Below are 24635 nucleotides of genomic sequence, written 5' to 3' on the forward strand. Positions count from 1 at the left end.
GTTTCTTAAGGCTTATAGAAATCACTTTTCTGAATTGTTTTAATGGGGGTAAATGTGCCGATACGTGTTTTGCCAAAAACTTTCTTAAGACTTCCCCCTATAAACCAAAAATAGAAGAATGGTAATGTTTGACAAGCATCCTCACATAATATCAAAAACAACCATCTGAAATACCTAATTCTTCTGTGGCATATATAACAGCCTGCTTGTTGCATATAAAAATGGCTGCGGCGTTTTCAAAAACGTTAAAGCACCGCGGACAGCTCATTATAACCATCGTCCAATCACAGTGTCATGTCAGACCAACGTCATCCATTCAATCTCCCTGTTTTAATCCCACCAGTTCTACCGATTTTAATTTGTAACTCCACTGATGTTCCTTAAAATTCAATTTATCTTCAAGATTTCCACCATCCCACCCACACATCACAGTCTCAATAATTCTACAATGAATATCTATCATGGTATGTCCTGCATCCCACCACTCCCAGGTTCCTATACTAGTGCTCAAACCATTAGGCCATGCCTCAGTTCATAGATCAAGGTGGCTAGAAATGGATGCTGCAGTCTAGGGGCCTGTAGTTGCAGTAGTACATTAAGTTACCACTGCAGCAGCTGATACAGATGAGATGTATATGGGATGAGCAAATAGATTCTACAATGTGAGTCATTATGCATCACTGCAGTCTCCCTTCCCAGTCCATTCCTCCAGCTAATGGGTATACGCCAGCGTTCATACAACCTTAAAACACACAAGATATTGCCTTGTATTTTATAAAAGCATATAGGCTAGAAATAGGCGTCTTCTCATTGTCTTCAAACATAAATGACTTTCCAACATGAGAAAAATATATTTGACATCATTAACAAAGTCTATTTAGGATCCTGTTTATTTAGTGTATATTATTAATCTATTTTTCTTAAATCCTCCAGGGAACAATGTAAATCTTTTGGAAGTAAAACTTCTCTATGGGTTTAGTACTAAAACCAGCAAATGTACATTTTGAAGCAGTTGAAAGACTATTTTGGGCCAGCTGTTTTGCCTCATGCCAGTGCTCTGTGCTGCTATGCAAAAGGCCTAATTTTTTTCTGAGTCATGTCTTCAATTCCCCAGGAAACTGGGGTTAGGGGTGGTTGGGAGATACCTTCTCAGCCCTCATCATGCACCACAGTGACATCTAATGACAAGATTTGGAGCCATTGTTTGCGGGTTTTCAGAAAGAGTCAGTTCAGAGGCCTCAGCCAAAGGTTGAGGAACTATTACTGCAATGAGTAGGCTAAGAGAGCTGGTGAGTTGCAAATGAAGGTGGTACTGTACCAAGGGCTCTGCAAACGGTGGGTCTGTTGTACAGGGTGCAAATGTGGAAGGGCACATAAATTGTTCCCAGCCCACTGACTCCTCTCTGGTGGTGGCAAAGTGGGTAGAGGAGATAACAAAAAGAGGCTGGGATCTGCAAAATGCCAAGGGATGAAAACCAACTATAGCTCGGTACAGTGCTGAATGGAAGCACATGGTGTTCTAAGCCAAGAGAAAGCAGTAATATAGAGAGGAATTTCTCCAAGGGGGGGGGGGGGAGAGCAAAATAATATTTTTACATGCTGGAGTGGAGGGGAATAGGAGCAGTAGCAGGCAGCAGTGAGTGACTATGAAATGAAAGGGGGAGGAATACCCCCTCCCTATACCCATGAGAGACAGTCACCTGTTTCAGTTTGCTATCTTTCCCTATCAAAGATGAATTGTAACATGCACCTTGTAGTTTCATGCCCTTTCATGGCATTTCTTGTGCTCATTAATTCATAGAGGACGGTAAATCTCTTGCTACCATGACCATGTTTTATACATTTGTTCATGCTCCCTACATATGTGTCATGTTTTGTATTTTATTTAACAGTCACTATAAAAATATAATTATTGCATTGATATTACATCACATTGAGTTGGGGATTGCTTGATCTCCGTAAATACAATTTGGCATGTGAATTAAGGCAAGTGAGAGACTGGTTTACAGGAACCTCCCACTTTACTCCATTAGCATTGGAGAAGGCCCTTCTGTCCCCAATTTCTGGACCATATTTATTGCATACTAGCCTGTCAAAGATGGAGACTAGGCTTCCCACTGATGCTGTCTGGACATACATGAGAACGATATATTTGTGGGGGGATAATCGTTCTGTTTCCCCTTTGCTACCAATGGGGGGGGGGGATAAGGGATTACTGGAAGGTGTTTCTGGGCTAAAGTCCTTCAACGGATAGGACAAGTGTGTTGAATCCAGAGAGTAAAATGCTTTCCCCAGATTAAATCCAATATTTGTACGATTTGCCTGCATTGGATCCTTTTGCTTTTGCACAATTGAAACATTATGTGTATAGTCTCCCAGGTGAGCATTTGTCTTGAGACCTTGGCACAGAAGTTGGACTCTTGTCTGAAATTATCGGAGCACAGTCCACCCAGGTTAAGCCACTAAGGCCCCAATGCACAAAGTTTACTGTGCTAGGAACATCCAATTTTGACAGGTTCAATCCAGTTTAGCGTTCACGTTCTTCAGCAAGTAGTGCACAAAGGGGTCCTGCGTGGTTTTTACTGTTCACAGTAGCAGCCAATGAGAATTTTATGCAAATGTATTACAGTGAGCTGATTGGTATTAAAATAAGCATTCCGAGCGATGCACAGAAAGAAGCAACTACCTTTAACGAGCAAATTTTAATGGGATGTCAGGAGCTGTTGTAGCATGTCGGCTTCTTGGCAGAGCAGTCTGCTGTCATATTTAAATAGTGTGTGTGTCCCGCACATAACAGCACTATGAAGAAGTTATCTTGGAACCAAAAAGCACATTGTAAACATGCGGCCACAGCACCCGCAGTTTGAAAAACAGCTACACATGGCTTTCATACATGCACATATAAACAATAAACTCCCCAGGGCATGAACGCTGGCTGGAACTGGACAAAAATAAACTGGGGTATATGTTCTGGTTATGTGGTAAAACTCAGAAATTTTGGGTCTTAGTCCAGAATCTACTTCATCAGTATGGAAGCAATGTTGTGCCTCTACAACCTAACTGGGGTTTTTTTCCAAGGTGAAGCTACCTTCTGTGTAGTGGATGATGGACATAAATGTTTTCTAGCAAAAGCCCACCTTCTGAGAAAAAAGTGATTTTGTCCAGCTGGAGATCGGCTGAAGTATCACAGATAACTCACTGGAAGACTTTTCTCTTTAGCGTTGTTGGAATGCAACTCAGTGGGACACAGTGATTCCACTATATGGACTAATTTCCAAGCGGTTTGGGAATGTTATTGGCATACACATACAGAATGGAATTTGTTGCCAGAGAATATAGTAAAAGCAGTTAGTGGGGTTTAAAAAAATGTTTCGATAGCTTCCTAAAAGAAAAAAAGTCTATAAGCCATTATTAAAGTGGACTTGGGGAAAATCCACTGCTTATTTCTAGGGGGAGCAAGATCAGTACCTGGGACGTGAGATGTACCTGGACTGGAGAACGAAGGACAGTAATAATACCAGATAAGTGAATACGGCCAGGCTGGCTGTAGACCACACAGCCAATAGTGCCGTTATTATTGATTCTGGCTGCACTACTTGATCTGCAAAGGAAGTATGTACAACCACAGCGGAGAAGTATAGAAAGGATTTACTGCTCCTCACTACCTCTCTACCCTCATCTCCCCCTATGTTCCCGCCTGTAACCTCCGCTCGCAGGACAAATCCCTCCTTTCAATACCCTTCTCCACCACTGCCAACTCCAGGCTCCGCTCATTCTGCCTTGCTTCACCCTATGCCTGGAACAATCTTCCTCAACTCCCTATGCCAAGCCCCCTCCCTACCCATCTTCAAATCTCTGCTTAAAACTCACCTCTTCAATGCTGCCTTTGGCACCTAACCTTTCGAGAAATATGCCCTATCAGATTGACTCTACACTTGTCTTTTAGATTGTACACTTGTCTTTAGATTGTACACCTGTCTTTTAGATTGTAAGCTCCTTGAGCAGGGACTGTCCTTCCATGTTGAATTGTACAGTGCTGCGTAACCCTAGTAGCGCTTTAGAAATGTTAAGTAGTAGTAGTAGATTTAGACTCCGCTGTTGACTGTATGAAAGCTGACATTGAATAGTTAGAAAGTATCACACTTGAAAAAAAACTTTAAAAATATAAAAAACAAATATATAAATCTTGAAGTACAGATAGGAGGGAGGTTGTCAATGATTAAATTCATCGCCATTTAAAAGGACATACACCGAATGGTGTAAAAGATTATTATGGTGACTGTATGAGACTCTCCCTTGAATAGCTAATAGTATTTAGTGGCACATTGAGTTCCTATATATACTTTGTAGATCTTCTCTACTGGTTGTAGTATTGAATATTTTTAGGGTAAGCAGCATAAAATGTATTGTACTGTTTTGGGACCTTGCCAAATACTTGTAACCTGGATTGGCCACTGTTGGAAACAGGATACTGGGCTTGATGGACTTTGTCTGTCCCAGTATGGCAACACTTATGTACTTATGACCTTGTTGCTTACCAGTGCATGAACACATGGGCAGATGCATTTCGTTTGAAACTCAATGCCTGATACTCACTTCCCAGTACAACACGAATGAATTCACCGCTATAAACACACCTAAACTAAACCTTCCAATCTCAGAAACGTTAAAAATCCTTGGAGTCACTATCGACAGCCACCTAACACTCGAAACTCATGCAACCAATACAACCAAAAAGATGTTCTACAGCATGTGGAAACTGAAAAGAATAAGACCATTCTTCCCAAGATCCGTCTTTTGCAGCCTAGTGCAATCCCTCGTACTCAGCCATCTGGACTACTGCAACTCACTATATGCAGGTTGCAAAGAGCATATACTGAGGAAACTTCAAACAGCCCAGAATACAGCAGCCAGACTCATCTTCGGAAAACCAAAATATGAAAGTGCAAAACCCTTACGAGAGAAGCTACACTGGCTCCCACTCAAGGAACGCATCACTTTTAAAGTATGCACATTAGTCCACAAAATCATTCACGGCGAAGCCCCAGCCTACATGTCTGATTTAATAGACTTACCACCCAGAAACGCTAAAAGATCATCACGAACGTTCCTCAACCTCCACTTCCCTAATTGCAAGGGCTTGAAATACAAGGCGCTGCACGCGTCAACCTTTTCTTACATGAGCACGCAGTTCTGGAACACACTACCACGCAACCTGAAAGCGATCTACGAACAAACCACCTTCTGCAAATTATTGAAGACCCATCTTTTTGAGAAAATTTACGGAAAGAACCAAAACACATAAAGCCCACACTCATTGTTCAGTTATGCATCATTACAGCCACTCCTGTATTCTCATCCCCCGAAATCATACCACACTCATACCTTTACTCACAGAAAATGTATACCAAGTGCGTTCCTGTTATTATATATTGCCCCTTTTTGTCTCCATTGCTTCCTTCCAATGTTTCAGTGCTTTTTCCATGATTATACTCCTTATCGATACTTTAACTTTGACTCAAACGACTCACCACAATGTAATCCATAACCAAGTTGTAACAAATTGTATTTCCATGATTCATAATGTATTGTAAGCCACACTGAGCCCACAAAAAGGTGGGAAAATGTGGGATACAAATGCAATAAATAAATAAAGTTGAGTTTTGATACAAATGGCTTATTTATGTCCCATGAATATTGTGCCAATGTTGTACACTGTGCTGTGTAACTATGTAGGGGCCTTGATAAGGTAGAAAGTTGGGTATTGTTTACTTTGAAATGTACATGCTACCAGGCAATAGCTTCCTTCCTCTTGGTACTTATTGTTCTTTGACTGAGTGGCTATGCTCTACACTCTTTATTATATATGTTAGTGTTGCTGTTTGCTTCTGGGGATTTAGGTTTGGTGGGGTTTATAAAAACTTGCAAAATGATTTCAGGTAGCCAGAGGTGATTTTAACTAGATTGCACTTGTAATTTGTTATGTTTAGGTTGTTTGACATTAGTGATGTGCAGATAAGAAGCAATTGTGTGTCCTTATATGCAATCATGTTTATGTTATTGTTACCTGACTGTTCTGTATTTACCTAATAAAGAGAGAATTTAAAAAAATCAACATTGAGTTAAATACTTCTATTTTCTCAACATCATTACCTAATCTGTAAAACATGTCAGAGTGTGAAAGGTTTTCGGTAACCCTTGGTATCATAAATCTCAGGAAAGGTTGACAAGGCGCTGACCTCAAGGAAAAAAAAAAAACCAAAACTCATTTCTGAAGATGTTGTTAACCCCTACCGGCGCAAGGCAAATATTACCCTGCGCTACACTGTCCTCAGTGATTTAGCTCCAGATTAATTTATCATCTTCCTGCTAAATTAATGAAGCACCGGCAATTTCAGTGAGGACGCAAAATTACGTATGGCATGGAGCCAATGTTAGCGTTTGATAAATGAGCCCTCGAGTCTCCTAATGCACCTGTGTGTGTCCACTGTGAGCTGAGAACTGAAGTGTGTTTTTACAAATACCAAAGTGAAGGAAAAGTTCAAACAAAAGCAGCAACAGAGTGGGCTCTGGCTGAGGTTGGAGTCCCCTTCCGTCTAATAAGCCGAAGTCTAATGCACGTTATCTTGAACTGTTTTGTAATGCAGTGTCTAGTTATACAGCTAAATTCACGGGGAGGGGGCTTTCTCTTTTTGTTCTCTCTTGCATCTGACACCATTTCTGCTAGCTGCAGTACTTCCTTGTGTTCTTTGGTTGCAATTTATTTTTTCCCCACCACTTACAGAGATCATTTTGGGAGCACAGAGGTCTCGGGTTACAATACCTCCAGTAAGTCAACTGGAGCCAAACAGTATTCTGCCAAAATATGACCGTTTTTAGCCTTAATGTTATTAGTTTGCCTTCCTATATATTGTCATTTTGACTGATTGTATCCCGGGCTTGCCTTGTATTCAGAGTGATACACCTCACACCCATAATGCAGTTATTTTTCCTGTATCACCGTACAAGTTGAAGCCGTGTGTTTGACTTTCAAACAATGGGAATCTTCAGTGGTCTAGTTAATTGTCTTTATAAAACCCTAGATTTGTAAAAAAAAAAAAAAAATCAACATTTAAAAATAAAAATTACAGTTTGTGTGGGATTTCCCTTAGATGGAAGCCACTGTGTAACAGGGTATTCTGGTTTCATTTACCAGCTAAATGATATTCCAAAATAAAATTAAGAAAGTGACAGTTCACAAACCAACAAAGTCATTTGATACATTGAGGTTTACCACTTTGGCTCCAGTTTTTAAAAGCAGCTAAAACCATTTTCCTGCAAGGAATCTCCTTTAAAGAGATCTCGGGGTGCCTTTTGCGCTTATACCACTCTCGTAATACTTCATGTCCAGTCTATAGGAATTTCTCTCCTTGATTTTAATAAAGAATCAGGACAAGTCCGTTTACCACTTTTAAATACAAGACTAGTTTCAGGTTGCTAAATTGGTAAAAATAAATAAGCAAATAAATAAAGGTTTGCGTCAGTACTAAGGGCTTAGCGCTGGAGTTCCTGCTTGATAAAGCCAATTTCCCATATTGTATTAAAACATAATTTGATATTTATTATATCTTAATACAGTACTACGTCATATGCTAAGCTTGAATTGTACACAAACTTTGTTTATGCTTCCACCGTTCATGTAAAAGTACGTTTTCATACTTCAATCAAAACCAAGTTTGAAATGACATCAATAAAGCTAAAATTTTTGAATCGAAAAGTAGATAAAGACCTTTCCATGAGACTAGGTAAATGAAAGGCACAAAATCCAAGTAATGCCAGATCCTCAGCATAGAGACCTTTTAAAACATAATATGCATATTATTGTATTCTTACAAAAATGACTGATGTATTTGAAATAATGGCCTAGGTTTGTGTAAATGCAGACAGATCAAATTTCTCTTGCACTTACATCAGACAGGGCCGAGAAAGCAATGCCTCCATTGAAGACCATACACAAAGAATGTCAGCCTAAGCAAGAAAAAGCCTTAGCGATCTGGGATCCACCAGAGCTATATACACTGATAAAATGTGCACAGGACATATTTCCTGATGTTGTGCCTATGGAAAAAAAATCACCACTTTCCAAAGGTTTTTCGGATCATAGAATTCAGAAAAGGGCAGAGCCTAACTTCCAAGCTTCTTCCCCCATGATGCTTGCAAACATTTTGCAATGTAGTCCTTGCATTATTCAACAAGGCCCTCTGCCCTGTATAGAGTATTTTTGTTCCAATTCTCTGTAGATTGAAGACATTAAACCTTAATTTTCGACAATCTTAAGGGTTCTCCCCAATGATATAAAATACAGAACCCCTAATCAAAAATGACACATACACATAGATTCACAGGTTTTCCAGGAATAAACTAGTCTTTATTTCTATAAGTACACGATTTTCTACAAAATATTTTAAAAAATGGTGCTCTGAAATAAAATAAAGTCTCTCTCTGTATTACCACGATCGTTGCAGTGGCACAGTGGTCGTCAGCCACAACATATTTTGTTGGTAACAAAGCACAGCAATAAATTGACTGAAGTTGCTCTACCGCCTCAATGGAAATTGCTGTTGACTCTGTGCATCTGTACACGACGAGCGCGAGTTTGCGCAGCTGCTCCAGCAGTCTGACCGCAGCCTTCAACGGTGTCGGGGCGCGGCTAAGCCAAGGGGGCGGGGTCAGGAAGCCACTAACTCCGTGCTCGGTAAGCAGGTGTGGCTCTTTTGGAGAAGGACTGCCTGCGATTGGCACTCTTGGTCCCTGGGCGGGGCTCCGCGGGTCTCGGCCTGCACGGGACGGCCCCTCGTGGAATGGGGCGGGTTTTAGAGTGGGCAACCGCTGGCTCTGACTAGGGGTGCCGGCTGCTTTCCATAAAGTGAATGGCAGCATTGAATGGGGAGTCGACTGGAAATTTCTCCTCTCTGCATGTGAGTTCGATGCTGATAGAGAGCAAGGCGCCCAAGAAACCAGGGAAAACTTACTTTCTGACAGAAGCAGCCTAGGCAACAACCTCTTCTCCAGCAAGGATTAAGTCTCTCTGGAATTGGGGTAAGTTTGGTATTTACGTTTTCTTTTCTCTGATTTCTTTTAGTACTTCATGCATGGCTTGGGGAAAAGTAAATCAGAAAATCGGAGCCTGAGCGCACCCCCCCCCCAAAACCCCCAATAATCCATTGATGCTGTATTTATCTAATTTAGCCTAATCCATGTGCACTCTGAGTGACGCTGATGCTTATTATCCCGATATCATCACGGCAGTACTTGCACGAGGATTGATGGTCACATAGCAGCGTGTTTGTTTGCAGGAAAAGTATGGAAAGTGGCCAATATTTCCCTTGTTTCTTTTGTGATGTGTCACCTGAAGAAAGTGTCCCTGCAGATGGTTCTGTCCAGTCCGAAGGCCTCCAACAATGTGTCCGATTACCCGCTGGCAGGAGTGTCAGAAGAAGTCAAGTCTGTAGTCTAGTACAGAGCATTCTCCACCATCTCTTGTCAAATCAGGGCTCCAGTCAAACAGATGTCTCCCACTTCCTAACTTTAGTAATGATCCAGCTCTTGCTTGTAAATCATTCACATTAGATGTAATCCAGTTGTTAAAATTTCGGATTCCAGACAGCCAGAAAAGCTAGAAAACAAGGCGAATAAGTCTTCAACCGCCTGCTCCAAACCCTGGAAAGAAAAGGCGCAGCTCGTTAGCTTTAGACAGCTGCAGGAAAAATGATATTTATATAAGGATCTGGCTCCTGTTTACAGTATAGAGAGAGAGAGAGAGCCTTGTCCTGCATGGGATGTTTGCAGGCTGCCGGGAGCCTTACCCCGTCCTGTCCTCCGGATAGGGGGGTAGTAGAAGTGAGTGGAGGAAAAGCAAGAGAATCCATTTGCCACTTGTAATCGTGTATTCTGTTCTGTAAACACAAGTGCTCCAAAGGGTCAAAATATCACCTTAGCAACTTCTGGATGCAGAACCGGTAGAGTAAATGATGAGAGCTAGACAAGGGAATATGTCCGGAATGAGAGGTGCACCTCTTTAATGAAGTACTACCACTGCAAGGCAGATGTCTGTTATCCAAAATATTGCATACAGTGACTTGTGTCATAGTTTCCAGATACAGTGAGCTAATGATATCTTAGTTCAAACACAGACAAACTTATGATTTTAGTGATGTATTCGTTCATTTAGTAAATAACTGAGCTAATATGTCCTAATGAGGCATATTTTCAAAGCACTTAGCCTCCCAAAGTTCCATAGAAACCTATGGAACTTAGCCTCCCAAAGTGCTTTGAAAATAAGCCTGATAATATCCTAAGGGATATACGTTTAGCAAATACGTTTCTTCTGCACTGATATTATAGGACATATTAGCTCAGTTATTTACTAAATGAACGAATACATCACTAAAATCATAAGTTTGTCTGTGTTTGGACTAAGATAAGTGGATAAATACAAAATTCGCTGTTTAGGTTATGTGCGTTTGCAAAAGCAATTTTAAAGATTTTTATAGGGGAATATAATAAAATGTGACCTTGGGGACACATCATGTTTTGCGTACCTCCATTATTCCAGTACCCTTCCCGTAGAAACCAATGGCAGTCTCCAGCCCCTTCCCAGTTGCAGCTGTGGGAACAGGGCACCAGGGGGTAGAAAGGGAGAAATTCCGGATTGTTTTCCCCATTGTTAAACTCGAGTTTGCGAATTTCTGCCTAATTAGTGGCTCCCTTCTGTCTAAAATATGCAATCCAGAATCTGTTTAACTACAGTATCTAAAAGAAATCGGATCGAAACCGATTCTCCTCAGTCCTTCCGCTCAGCAGTTGATTGAGAAAGTGTTTTGGGCTTTGAGGTGGGTCTAGGCCGGGTCTTCCTTTCCAGCTGCAGCCCAAGCCATTTTCTCGCCATTAGCGGTGGTGGAGGCTAATGGAAACCTTCCTAATTGTAATCACTCGCCCACACTAGAAATTTATACAAATCCTCCTAACCCTAATCACTCACCTGTAGACACTAATAGAAAACCCCTTAATCATTCTTCTATAGATACTATTCAGCGTATAAATAAATCCTCCTTTACACTATCACTCATTGTAGAAACTAGGTAGTATAAATAAATCCACCCAACCATTACTCATCTCTAGAAATCACGGAGAGAGTAGAGTGGTCACTGTGTTAGTGGGCTTGAATGCGGGGAAACAAACAAAAAAAAAAAGGCAGATTTTATTAGAGTAATTTCATACATTTCTTGACTACTTTCCCGGATCTATACAAGCCTTTCATCAGAAATAAAAGTCACTTTTCTAGATAACCTATATAAATATGAAATAAACATTTTATATTCCTTCACCTATTAAAAACTAATAGAATGGATCATCTTAAAATTATCGTTCGCTTCAGATACACTATAATAGAAATAATCTTTTGCGCAATCATTCCCTTGTAGAAATTGTACATTTCCTTATATACTGTCACCTATAGAAATGATTGAATTAAATTAAATTAAAATAACGTCGTCTATGCGCCTTCATTTTAGAGCTTTCAGGTACTCTGGAAAAATGTAAGGACCAGACCATCTAGTCACTCGTTGGAGAGGCGAATTCATAAGCTCAGTTGACATTTTCCTAAAATCAAAGCACTTTTTATTATATTCTCCCATCAAGCACTGATTCCACTGTCTAATGTCTTCATTTTTTTTACTACTCTTCGCCAGCTATTATTTTAAAGAATTAGTCGCACTCACCTAAGCATTTCGATCTTCGTGAAAACAAAAAAAGTACGTTCGGTGGGAGCTCGAGCTGAATAACCCGATCATTAGGGAGTTGGTCTCTCCAGCCCTGGTTCTCCGAGAAGAAAAAGGAACCCTTTAAACGTGCCCTTGCTTCGCATGCGTTTTTCAAAAGAGTATTATGGAGATTTGAAAATACTCTCCTTATGTGTTCAGAATATTTATCACAGTCAATTATTTGCACTTTAGCAACATTAAAATAACAAAGAAAACGAAAAGAAGTCAAAGACGCTCAAAACTACACGTACAAATTGTATCTGTGTCTTGAGGAAAAACAAGCGTGCGTGTATGCGTTAAAAAGTACATAGCTGATCTAGAAAAACGGAGGAAAAATAAATGAATGTTTAAACATATAAAATGTTTTTAATATAAATCTATACAGTTATTTAAAATTAAAATCCCATACAGCTTTCAACTAATAATAAAATACTGTTTTAAAACGCAGAAGTGCGAAAAATCCCCCACCGAGTTCGTTTGTATTTATGAGTTTAATTTTTTCCAGTGAAACTTTTAGAGTTGTAAATGGATTGTGCTCTAGGAACAGACGATAAACCGAGAAAGAGCCAACCAAAACCTGGACGAGAGCCGATGGGACAGAGCCTGAGAAATAGTGTTGAAACTGTAGAGACTGGGTGAGGAGATGGGTTTGACCGGGAGTCAGACCAGAAGACAGAGGCCCCTTCATACCCTGATTCTGCTTTATTATGTATGATAAGTTAACACTAAGGGATGCTCCCAGATTGCTCCCCTAATCTGAGAGCTTTGCTCAGCTCTGAAAAATAGGCAAGAATATAATGATCGGGATAGTGAGCAGGCCAGGGGCCCAGAACTTGGAGTAGGACAGCAGAAAGAGACTGGAGCAGTAACTGGGACAGGCCTGCCTGGAAGAAGCAAAGAGCAGAGACCAGGCTTGTGGTACAGCAGGGATTGGGATTTTGAGGCCATAGGAGATCAGAAATCGGTTTAAGAAATAGGGCGAAGCAGGAGGAGGCGCACTAGGTCGGGGAGGAAAGGAACAAGGACTGGGGGGCAGAGACTGAAAGACAGCACTTCCCGGCTGCCCCTGAAAAAGAGTGCAACTGACGGCTGCAGGTGCAAAGTGTTTTGCAGTACCAAGGGAGTCCCAGCTGCTAGGGAAACACCCAGAGAAATACAGAAGACGGGCGCTGAGAAACACAGACTCTGAAATACACCAGCATATGTACTGCTGGCACAGAGCCCCACAAATGCACTCATTACACAGACATACGGAGATATAAACACCCACACGAGACTGAAAGACACAAGAAAACACATGCGCTGCAGGCAGAGACTTCCACAAATACACTATACACTCGCACGCACACACATTTTTTTTCCAGGCTAGGATGCTTCTTATTGGCCTAACATAAAATATTCTAGCGTTTTTGTAAATGAGCTTTGGAGACGACATGGCTAACTCTAGTCACACATAAAGACAGCACAGGTAAGAATTGGAAAATACCTAAAGTGATGCTGAGGAGCAGAGATACAAGACGGCAGAAATAAACTACTGCAAGCACTGGTCCATACTGAGAGACAAAAGAGAACTTTAAAATTTAGAGGAAGAGAAAGTTTTATCCTGAAACACAGATCCTGACAGACAAACAAATCCATGGACAAATAGGAACGCTAGAAATATACCGGGAAAAAAAATTCCCAGACCCCTGTGCGAAGGCTTATAGGCAGGCAGAAGGAGACGATTAAATAGTCCGATGCACAGCAACATGTACTGAAGTTCATCAGACAAATATACTTATGCGCAGAGAACAGGATGTCACGGCTGCACCAGGCCATTCCTTAGAAAATGTGGTTGTGTTCTGGGAAAAAAATATATTTAAGTGATGCTCAGAGTGCAGGAAATATACAAGTATACAGTGCATAATAGAGAGTTACTGATTCATGCTTCATAGCGTTACAGCATACACGCATGCGCTATTAAGCCGAAGTTCAGTGTTAACTTGTCAAGTTCCCCTTGTGGCGCTACTCTATACGCGTGTGCACATATATCACTTGCGCGTATATGAAGCAGCGAGTCAAGAGGAAACATTACAGCGAAGGTAACACGTTCCCACTCAGCAATAGATACGATGAACGACCGCGAACTAGTACTTTCTCCCGCGAGAAAATCGAAGACTGATGGCTACAGTGAACTGCTTAGCCCCCTTAAAAACGGGAAGGAGACGCATTGATACAGGCTTACATCTTGGGTTGGCAGGGGTTGCTTAGGTTGGAGGTGTAAAGCAACAAGGCTCAGTCCTGGGCTTCTATGGTGTCAAAAGCTCTCTGTGACGCATTCCTCTTTTTCTCCCTCTTCTATCAGTTTGTAAACCTTTTCCTTATTAATGCTATTGTGTTTGGACAAAGAAGAGTTGGGGGTGAAGGAGACAGGGAGACAATGTCCTAATTCATCGATGGAGCTAAAGGGAAAGAAGAAGCGCCTTTGGTTTGGCAGATGACGTATAGTTTTATTTGCGTGCTGGTTGTTAGTCGCCACAAAGTATACACCTTTTAAATTTGTAAGCAGCATAGGGCCTTATTCAATAAAGATGTTTTTCATATGCCCAAAACTGGGGGGAAATCAGTTTTGAATAAAGTTCAGTCACCGATGTGGCCTTACACAGATGATTTGGTAGGCGAGTATGATCTGGTTTCAGCTGAAGTCACACAGGTTTTACAGTGTATTTCTGTCATAGCTCATGTGATATATAGGTAGACACTCAAAAAAAATTTTTGTTAGTACATTCTCATTTTTTGCCTATGTGTAACCTGTTCGTCTCTAACCCCTGCCTTTCTGACATCTTCATGCTGAATTTTATGCCATGTGAAATCTTGCTGAGTTAGGCAAGCTGCAATGGTGAACATTAGTGCCCAACGCTCCCATATGGGATTTTATTATGGAAACATTAGGCACTAATGGGTTAATGGGTCTGGCTTACTAAGCTTTTTTCTCCCCTCAAAGATTCAAAATGGGGAAAACATCTTTAATACATCTGGTATGATCTATTTTATTGCATAGGCTATTTCTCTGCATATAGTCATTTTATTCTGTCCTTTCAATGCAATATTGTGCTGAATGGATTATAATATAACAAACATACCACATTTAACAATTCAATAAATTCAACAGCTCAAAAAAATATTAATGCCAGTGTAATTAAACTCTGGAATTCATTGCCAGAGATTGTGGTAAAGGCGGTTAGCTTAGCGAAGTTTAAAAAAGGTTTGGATGGCTTCCTAAAAGGAAAAGTCCATAGACCATTATTAAATGGATTTGGGGAAAATCCACTATTTCTGGGATAAGCAGTATAAAATGTTTTGTACTTTTTTGGGATCTTGCCAGGTATTGGAGTGCGGTGGTGTACCGAGGGGAGGGCGTTGCATGTGGCTGCCAGTCAGTCTGGAGGTCTTTTTCCAGTCGCTGGGCACTGTTTGAATGCAGGAAGAAATGTATGGAGGGGACGGGTGGTGATTGGAGGGGTGGAGTTGTTTGGAAGGGCACACTGTGTGGGTTATATAGTAGAAGGGGTTATTAGTTTACATTTGGTAAATAATAAAAACCCTGAAGGGACATTTATACCCCAGAAGTGGTGACTAATTAAAATTCAATGCCAAGAAATGCAAAGTGATGCACTTAGGGAATAGAAATCCACGTGAGACGTATGTGTTAGGTGGCGAGAGTCTGATAGGTACGGACGGGGAGAGGGATCTTGGGGTGATAGTAACTGAGGATTTGAAGGCGACGAAACAGTGTGAATAGGTGGTGGCTGTATCTAGAAGGTTGTTGGGCTGTATAGAGAAAGGTATGACCAGCAGAAGAAAGGGAGTGTTGATGCCCCTGTATAAGTCGTTGGTGAGGCCCCATCTGGAGTATTGTGTTCAGTTTTGGAGGCCGTATCTTGCTAAGGATGTAAAAAGAATCGAAGCGGTGCAAAGAAAAGCTACGAGAATGGTATGGGATTTGCGTAACAAGACATATGAGGAGAGACTTGCTGACCTGAACATGTATACCCTGGAGGAAAGGAGAAACAGGGGTGATATGATACAGACGTTCAAATATTTGAAAGGTATTAATCCGCAAACGAACCTTTTCCGGAGATACGAAGGCGGTAGAACGAGAGGACATGAAATGAGATTGAAGGGGGGCAGACTCAAGAAAAATGTCAGGAAGTATTTCTTCACGGAGAGAGTGGTGGATGCTTGGAATGCCCTCCCGCGGGAGGTGGTGGAGATGAAAACGGTAACGGAATTCAAACATGCGTGGGATAAACATAAAGGAATCCTGTTCAGAAGAAATGGATCCTCAGGAGCTTAACCGAGATTGGATAGCTGAGCCGGTAGTGGGAGGCGGGGCTGGAGGTTGGGAGGCGGGGATAGTGCGGGGCAGACTTATACGGTCTGTGCCAGAGCCAGTGGTGGGAGGTGGGACTGGAGGTTGGGAGGCAGGGATAGTGCTGGGCAGACTTATACGGTCTGTGCCAGAGCCGGTGGTGGGAGGCGAGGATAGTGCTGGGCATACTTATACGGTCTGTGCCAGAGCCGGTGGTTGGGAGGCGGGGCTGGTGGTTGGGAGGCGGGGATAGTGCTGGGCAGACTTATACGGTCTGTTCCCTGAAGAGCATAGGTACAAATCAAAGTAGGGTATACACAAAAAGTAGCACACATGAGTTGTCTTGTTGGGCAGACTGGATGGACCGTGCAGGTCTTTTTCTGCCGTCATCTACTATGTTACTATGTTACTATGTGACCTGGATTGGCCACTGTTGGAAACAGGATGCTAGGCTTGATGGATCTTTGGTCTTTCCCAGCATGGCAATACTTATGTACTTATGTCCAAAAGCTTTAGTAAACTGATTGGACTTGACTTTTTTTTTTAAGTATCCTAGGGCACCTTTTTGGAGTCTGTCAGTGACTGGTGGAGTGAGCATTGTATGTGTGTGTCTCCTAGCTGGCCCCCTATGCTCTTCTCTAGACACACAAAGTGGCAATGTGAGCTGACATGGGATGCCATGCGCAGGACACTGAAAGACCATGCTGGAAGCCTGGTGTGCTCAGGGACCACAGGGAATATTTCACACTGTCTTCTAATATATTTATGAACTAATCATGCCAGCCATCATTAACCACTGCCCCCTCCCCAGTGCGCTACATTTTGTGGTTTCACTGCAGGCTGCAGTGCAGTTTTTGGCATCAGATGGTTTCAAGCAGATTGCTCCGAGTGGTTTTTAAGTTTTACCTCATCGTTCCACCTCAGTACACTGTTCATGTGCTGTTTTGAGCAAACACGGTGATGCAGAAACATGGCCCATGTTGGGTCTTCTAAATAAAAGCACATTTGCTTGTTCCAGTCTTGAGAGCCCTCTGTGCTGTGCTTTGTTTTGTTTTTTTTTAACTCTTGAGATCCCTCTGTATTTTTTTTTTTATTATTTTGCTCTTCAGTGGCAGTTTATTATGGCTATCAAAAAATATATATCCAAACAAAAAACCTGGCTTTATGTTGGTGCAATGATAATCCACTTCCCAAGGGTGTTTTTTTTTTTTTTGTATATTTAGAGCTGTACCGAATAACATATTTTACTCTTTGGCCGAATACAAATAATGGAAAATATTATTTGGCCAAATAAGAACAATGGGCATTGAGCTTTAACATAACAAACAATAAAGTAGTAATGCAAAATCAGAGATCAAGTGTTTATTTCAATAGGATTTAGCACAGTAGAACCCCAGATTATTCTTAAATAATGTATTCAGGGCCAAATCGAATTGAATACAAATATTGGAAACAGCCCTAATTTATATTTTCTTGCATTTTCTTGGCATGAATGTAACTGAAAGAATTTCTTTAAAACTAGAGATTAGCACATATTGGGCCTTTCTGTTGTTACAATCAAAGCGATTTACATATTATATGCAGGCACTTATTTTGTTCCTGGGGCAATGGAGGCCAGAGTCAAATGGAGCTGCAGTGGGAATTGAACCTGGTTCCTCAGGGTTTCAGGCCACTGCACTAACCATTAGGCTACTCCTCCACATAGAACATGATAATTTTACAAAACAAATACATCAGAACTTAAAAAACAATTAACATAGATTCTCAAAAATTAACCTAAATAAATTGATTGTACCAAGATAGTTTGCAATGTCAACGGCCAGTGGCCAGTTGAGAAAATGGCTGCTGAGTAGGATAAGAGTTATCAGCTGCTCAGTGCCACACTATCTCCCGGATTCTGTATAGGTTGCCCAAATTTGGGCCCTGATTACAAATTTATGTGTAAAATAATTAGCTAATTAGGCACTAACAATCTATAATTGGGGTTAATTGGCAGCAGTTTGAAGTTATGCACACATCTTGCTTATGCCCTATTCTATAACATGTGCCTCTAAATTTCATAGAATGCAACTCTAAAGGAGGCGTGGCCATGGGAGGGGCATTCCCAGAAGTTAGGCGCAATGTTATAGAATACCCCCCTGTTTACTAAGTTGCACTAGCGGCTGCCGTGTGCTAATGCCAACACAGCCCATTCACTTTGAATGGGCTGTGTCGGCATTGCCATGCGGCTTAGTAAACAGAGGGTTAGATTGTTCCCTGTGATTGTACATTGTTTAAACATAAGTCTTTTGGACTATTTATGGACAAATTAATAGCAAAAAAATGTTTGACTCAAGTTATTCTGAGCATTTCACAAATCGTTGAGCATGCTTTTGAGCACACGTGTTGTTTATTTGAAGCATCACAGAGTGCGGTTTGGTGTTTGTTTATAGTGGAACCCTGGGATGTAAGCTAATTACGATTAGTATTTCAGAGGGTGAAATCCTTTATTGGTTCCTGCAATCGCTGTTATAAAGTTTGAGCACCGGTGAATGCCTGAATCGTCTTTATTAATACTGAGGGTCCACCTTATTCATCATTAATAAAAAGAATAGAAAAAAAATGAACCGTCTCTGCATATGCAATCAATTATTTGAATAACTAGTTTAATTGTTGATATGTTGGATGCCAGCATTTACACCAGCCTTTGGCAGGCATATATACTTGTGTCAAAAGTTAGGCACAAAAGGCTAGATTCTATATATCATGCCTAAAAAAAATCAGCACCGATATTAAATACTATAGAATAAGCCTAAATTTATGCACGGTTTACAGAATACGCCCAGCGCCTGTCTGCATGACTAAATTTTGTTGTGGGCAGTTACACCATGTAAAACTTGGTGTAAATGCCAATGGCTAAATTATACGCAGACCAGGTGTATTCTACAACCACACGCATAAATGTTAGAAAGCCCACGAACCGCCCATGGCCATGCCCCCATTTCAGCTATGCAACTTTAGAGAGCTCTCTGTGTGAAAATTTATTTTAATTATAATTGTTTTTTACCACTTACCTGTCTAAAATCACTTTCTTGAGGTTTTCTCCAAACTTTCCACAAACCACAATATTTAATAGTTTAAGTTTTATAACTCACTGATTCTGTTTTCAAACATTTGACTTCATCTATGAGTTTTTGTAGGCTGTGTTTGTGTGTGAGACTGACTTTAAAAACTGAACAATGTAAATTACTTCTTTTATTAAAATGAATTTGAATCACTGAAAATGACAGCAGATATAGGTCATATGGCCCATCTGGTCTGCCCATTCATATCATCCACTTTCTCTTCCTCCCTCTAAGACAGCCCACATGCCTGTCCCATACTTTCTTGAACTCAGACATAATAGTCTCTGTCTCCACTATCAACTCCAGTAGGTCATTCCACATATCCATCACCTATTCCATAAAGAAGTATTTCAGTGGTTTACTTCTGAATCTTTCTCCTTTTAACTTCTTCGTAGCTTCCTTTCAGTTGAAAGAGTGTTGAGTTGTGTTGGTTTATTGGGTGATATTCTTTTACTTTGAATTGTTTTCAAAGTGTATTTTTAATCGTCTGCTTGATTAATGTCATTTTGATTTTCAGAAGTAAAAAGAAAAGTGGGAGGTGAGTTGAGGAGAAAGACCTTGGCTATAGATAATGCCAACACTTTCTTGATGAATTAGTGGCTTAGAAAAGAGGTGATAGGCAAATAAGAGACAGGTTTCTCAGTTTATGATCACCACTTCCATGACAACAACATCATGGTCAGACGTCCTCATGGAGGGAGATTGAATAAGGCAGAGTTCTTATCTCTTATAAATATTACTTTAAAAGTTTGCCCTAGAGCATGATAAATCAGGAATGAGATGTTTTATTCAGAAGAAAGAAGAATGCCCTAAGAGTAGGCATCCTAGCATAGAAAAAACAGGACTATAACTGCTAAAATAGACTTGACACAGATGGATGACAGGTGAACCTGAAATGTAGTGTGGGTGTCCCAACTCAGAACAGATGGCGATGGACCTGGAATTAACAGATTTGGCTCAAAAGGTAGAGAATAAAAGTGTTTAGGGGGCAGTCAGTCCATAGAATGGAAATGATAGAAGTCTGGTCCAGAACAGAAGGCATGAAACAGTAGTTGACTTACCAGAGAAGACGTGAATAATTCTAGAGGTCAAAGATTCAAAAAAAGATGATTATCTTAGCACTGGTAATCTACAACTCAATATGAATTTGCAGTGAGTAATTTCATTTGGGAACATCATTTCCCTGGATACTACTTGTCCCGCTGTAATAGGAGGGACCTTTGAGGGAAGAATTAAGGAGCCTAGTATACAGTGCAAATTTCTAAACCAGTAGATTGAAATCTCTTGTTAGGTACAAGGACTCTCATGTCTTTTCTGAGCCTAGTGAGCTGCAAGTCAGCTGCCTCTAGTGATATGATCATTCCTAGTGGAATTCCCTAGAATCCGTTTAAGTCTTTTTAAAGATAATTGAAATTATTTCTTCATTGTATTTTCTTCTTCTTTCTTCCTTATTGCTTGGGTTTGTATACCTCTCCCTCCTATGATGTTTGAGGACTCTGATTAAGCCATTTGTCATTTTCTTCTGGAATTTTTTTGTTAGTTTGCTTTGATTTTCTTCTTAATAATTATTTCTTGATGTGTAACATTGAAATTGGTTGTATAAATTATTTGCCTTGTAGTCAATCTTATGTCCTGAAATCCTGTTTCTGTGCAGTCCATTTTAAACACTCTTGGCACTTGAATGAGTCTTCTGCTGTAGTGAACGAGCTCTAGATAGTAATGTTTTAGTGGACACATCACAAACCCTCAAATAATCTCTTCCACAGTCTAAGGACAACATGAAGGACATAATTGTGAAGTGTATTACAGCTCAGGTAGAGACAAGTGCTATTGAAGATAGTGCATATAGTATGTTATAGCATTCCAAAGTTTCAGACACCAAATACGGAAAAACCTGCTCTTGGAATTGATTAGATGATAACATTTCCAGGAAAAATATGAGCTCACTAAGGTTACTGAGTCATCTGCACAGCTGTCCCTCATTTCCTTCTCCTGTCTCCTTGTTGTCTTTCTCTTTGTCTTTTATCCCTCCTTTGCTTTTTCAGTTCTCTCTGTCTGTCTGTCTGTCTGGCTCGCTCTCTCTTTTTAACATCTTCCTTCTCCTTTTCTGCTTTCTTTGAGCAGTGGCATGACTCGGATTTGCAGTTTAAATACCTGGGTTTGTCCTACATGGTACAGAGTTATTTGCAGTGACTACTGACAGAACAGGAGCTGCCATTAGCTGCACTCCCTGCCCCCCCACTCTTGCTCCCTCCTGCCTTCACCTCTGAATATTAATGCCTCCCGGCAGATTGGATAATAATGTGACTGGGAATTGAATGAAGCTGGTTATTAGCTGCTGGACTCCTGAGATCATTTAAGGAAGTTCTGTACAGAGGAGCCTTCACAGAGAATCCGCAATTTTCTGGTAAAGGGTTCCTGGAGAAACAAGAATCCCCTCTCGCCAGGGCACGGAAACCAGTACAGACAGGTCCCAAATTTGGCTTAAGCCATCAAAGAGGCTCTAATCAGTCACTGTCCTTGTGTTCTTTGTATGTGTGAGGTAAATTGAAAGAGCTGTTTAATAATAAAAATATTCAGATCAATATCTAAACACTGCGGTTGGTGTTTCTTTTAAAAATCTATGCCATGTACCGCATCATCTGGATATTCAGCAGCACCATCCGGACTGCGAATGACACTAACCCCCTAATTCTATGAAAGTCACTGAAATCTGTCCAGGATGCTAGGAATTATTAGGAAAGGGATGCAAGAATATCATAATGCCTCTGTATCGCTCCATGGTGCTACCTCACCTTGAGTATTGGGTTTAGTTCTGGTTGCCGTATCTCAGAAAAGATATAGTGATATTAGAAAAGGTTCAAAGAAGAGTGACCAAAATGATAAAGGGGATGGAACTCCTCTCATATGAGGAAAGGCTAAAGAGGTTAGGGCTCTTCAGCTTGGAAAAGAAACAACTGAGGGGGATATGATTGAGATCTATAAAAATTTGTCACTCTTTCAAAAAGTATAAAGATCAGGGCACACTCAATGAAATTACATGGAAATACTTTTAAAACAAATAGGAGGAAATATTTTTTTCACTCAAAGAATAGTTAAGCTCTGGAACTCAGTGCCGGAGAATGTGGTAACAGTGGTTAGCATACCTGGTTTACAAAAGGTTTGGACAAGTTCCTGGAGGAAAAGTCTGTAGTCTGTTATTGAGATGGACATGGGGGCAGCCACTGCTTACCCTGTGATTGGTAGCATGGAATGTTGCTACTAACTGGGTTTCTGCCAGGTACTTGTGACCTGAATTGGCCACAGCAGGAAGCAGGACATTGGGCTAAACGGACCATTGGTCTGACTCAGTATGGCTATTATGTTCTTAAAATTGTGTGTGCATTTTAATTGAATAACAAGCTAATTAGTACCAACTGGCTTTTAACAAGCAATTATTGACACTAATTGGAATCAATTAAGATGTATGCGTGCAAATATAGATGCATGATCCATGCCTACATTTTATGCATGTTCTGAAAAAGGGGGTATAGAAATGAGAGGGTCATGAGCGAATCAGGGTGGATCATGGGTATGGTTTTTGGTTACACACACAGTTATATGATTAGGGGGTTCTGCGTGTAAATTTAGGCAGGGGCATTTGCACTACATTTTTGTTGGTACAAATAGATGCGCCTGAATTTACGCATGACCCCCGGGACTTTAGGCATGGTTATAGAATAGCGTGTAAGTGGGGGGTTTTCAGCATTTTTTTTCAGGTGCAGTTCATAGAATTCACCCCTAAATGTCCAGGTAGGGTTGCAAGTGTCCTGTTATCTGGATAAAGGGGATATTCAGCCTGCTATGCAGATAACACCAAGACAGCTTTTTTGAAATTATCCGAATATCACCGTTATCTGCTACCACTGACTATCCAACTCCTTTTGGGTACCCCAGTGCCTTTTCTATTTTGGCACTTGGGAGCCCAGATACCTTTATGGAATGCTCCCAAAACCTGGTACTGAGGTGCTCAAAATCTAGGCATCAGCAGTTATACCACCTTTAGACCTGGTGTAACTGAAGGTGCCTAGATTTTAGGCACCTCAATACCAGGTTTTGGAAGTATTCCATAAAGGTATCTGGGCTCCCAAGTGCCAAAATAGAAAAGGCATGTAACTTCAGTATTCTGTAGGCAGTATAGTCCAGATTCTATATATGGGACCTAGAAAATCTGTGGGGAAAACATTTCTGCCTAAGCGTATTCTATAAGCGGTGCCTAGATTTAGGCGCGGTATATAGAATAGGCTTAATTGATACAGTGCCCAGAAGTGCGCGTATCTATTTACGCCAATGAAAATATGCCATAAATCCCAGCTCATAGATTTAGGTGCATTGGGCCATATTCTATAACAACATGCATAAATTGTTGCACGTCCACAAAATGCCCATTTCCCCACCTATAACCATGCCCCTTTTTGCCTGCGCACCTTAGAATTTAGGCGCAGTGCATTACAGAATACGCTTAGGAAGATATGCATGTAAATTCTAATTATTGCCAATTAGTGCTCATTATTGCTTAAGTGCTGTTAACAATGCTGATTGGCTTGTTAAGCCAATTAAGATATGTGCATTTGTGAAGAAACAGTATGTTTTAGGCCTGTAAAATGAATTGGATATTTTCCTGCATTAATTAAATCCTGAAGTGTATTTCTCCTATATGGCCAATAGGTAGTGTTTCTTTGCTGTAAAGCTGTTACAGAGAAATGAATGTTCTTTTCTTTAGTTTTAGCACACAAACAGGAAGCAAGAAGCAGTCTATTTTTGAAATTTTCTTGTTCTGGTCTCTGTTTGGCCCAGTAGCTCATTTTCATTTGGAGAATACTGGCTTTTGTTCTAGTCTTAGTCAGGGAGAAGAGAGAGACAGATCTCTTTGCTAAGGCCCTGAAACAGTTACATTTGATAACTTGTGAGCAGCTATATGTCCTGATCTTCCCAGGTACTTTTAGAAAGTAAACAAATGTTTAGTTAGTGTTATAATTTATCCATATTTCAGTTACCTGTTATTGCTTGGTGATTGCACTTTTTATATTACACTGTTTAGTTTTTCAGACAATAAACAATTTAGTTTATTGCCTCTTTGTCTGGACTGATAAAGAATCCTGGTGGTTTGTGTGTTGGGTCTGCCTAGCATTGTGTGCACACGTTCTAGAATCCTTGCAGTTACGCGCCTGTGAGCATTTAGTCCAGCCATTGAGCTACCTTGAATGCTCGCACCTAAGTTAGGTGTGTAACTGCAGATTGACATTAGTGCTCTATGATGACACTTACATACCCAATTACCGATATAGAATTTGTACTTAGCATGCATCATCCTGGCGCCTAACTTTAGGTGAGCTATAC

General features: G+C 40.7%; 1 protein-coding gene across 1 annotated transcript in view; it reads left to right on the forward strand.

Annotated features, from left to right (window-relative positions):
* Nucleotides 1–8906: 8906 nt before the first annotated feature.
* The window catches only part of LOC115471189 (pituitary homeobox 3), a 192791-nt gene continuing 177062 nt past the window's right edge, over nt 8907–24635 (forward strand). The window contains exon 1 of the mRNA XM_030204885.1: nt 8907–9078. The gene's annotated coding sequence lies outside the window, so the exon portion shown is untranslated. The remainder of the gene's footprint in view (nt 9079–24635) is intronic.

The sequence above is a fragment of the Microcaecilia unicolor genome, chromosome 5, assembly GCF_901765095.1.
Source record: "Microcaecilia unicolor chromosome 5, aMicUni1.1, whole genome shotgun sequence".
Classification (NCBI taxonomy): Eukaryota; Metazoa; Chordata; class Amphibia; order Gymnophiona; family Siphonopidae; genus Microcaecilia; species Microcaecilia unicolor.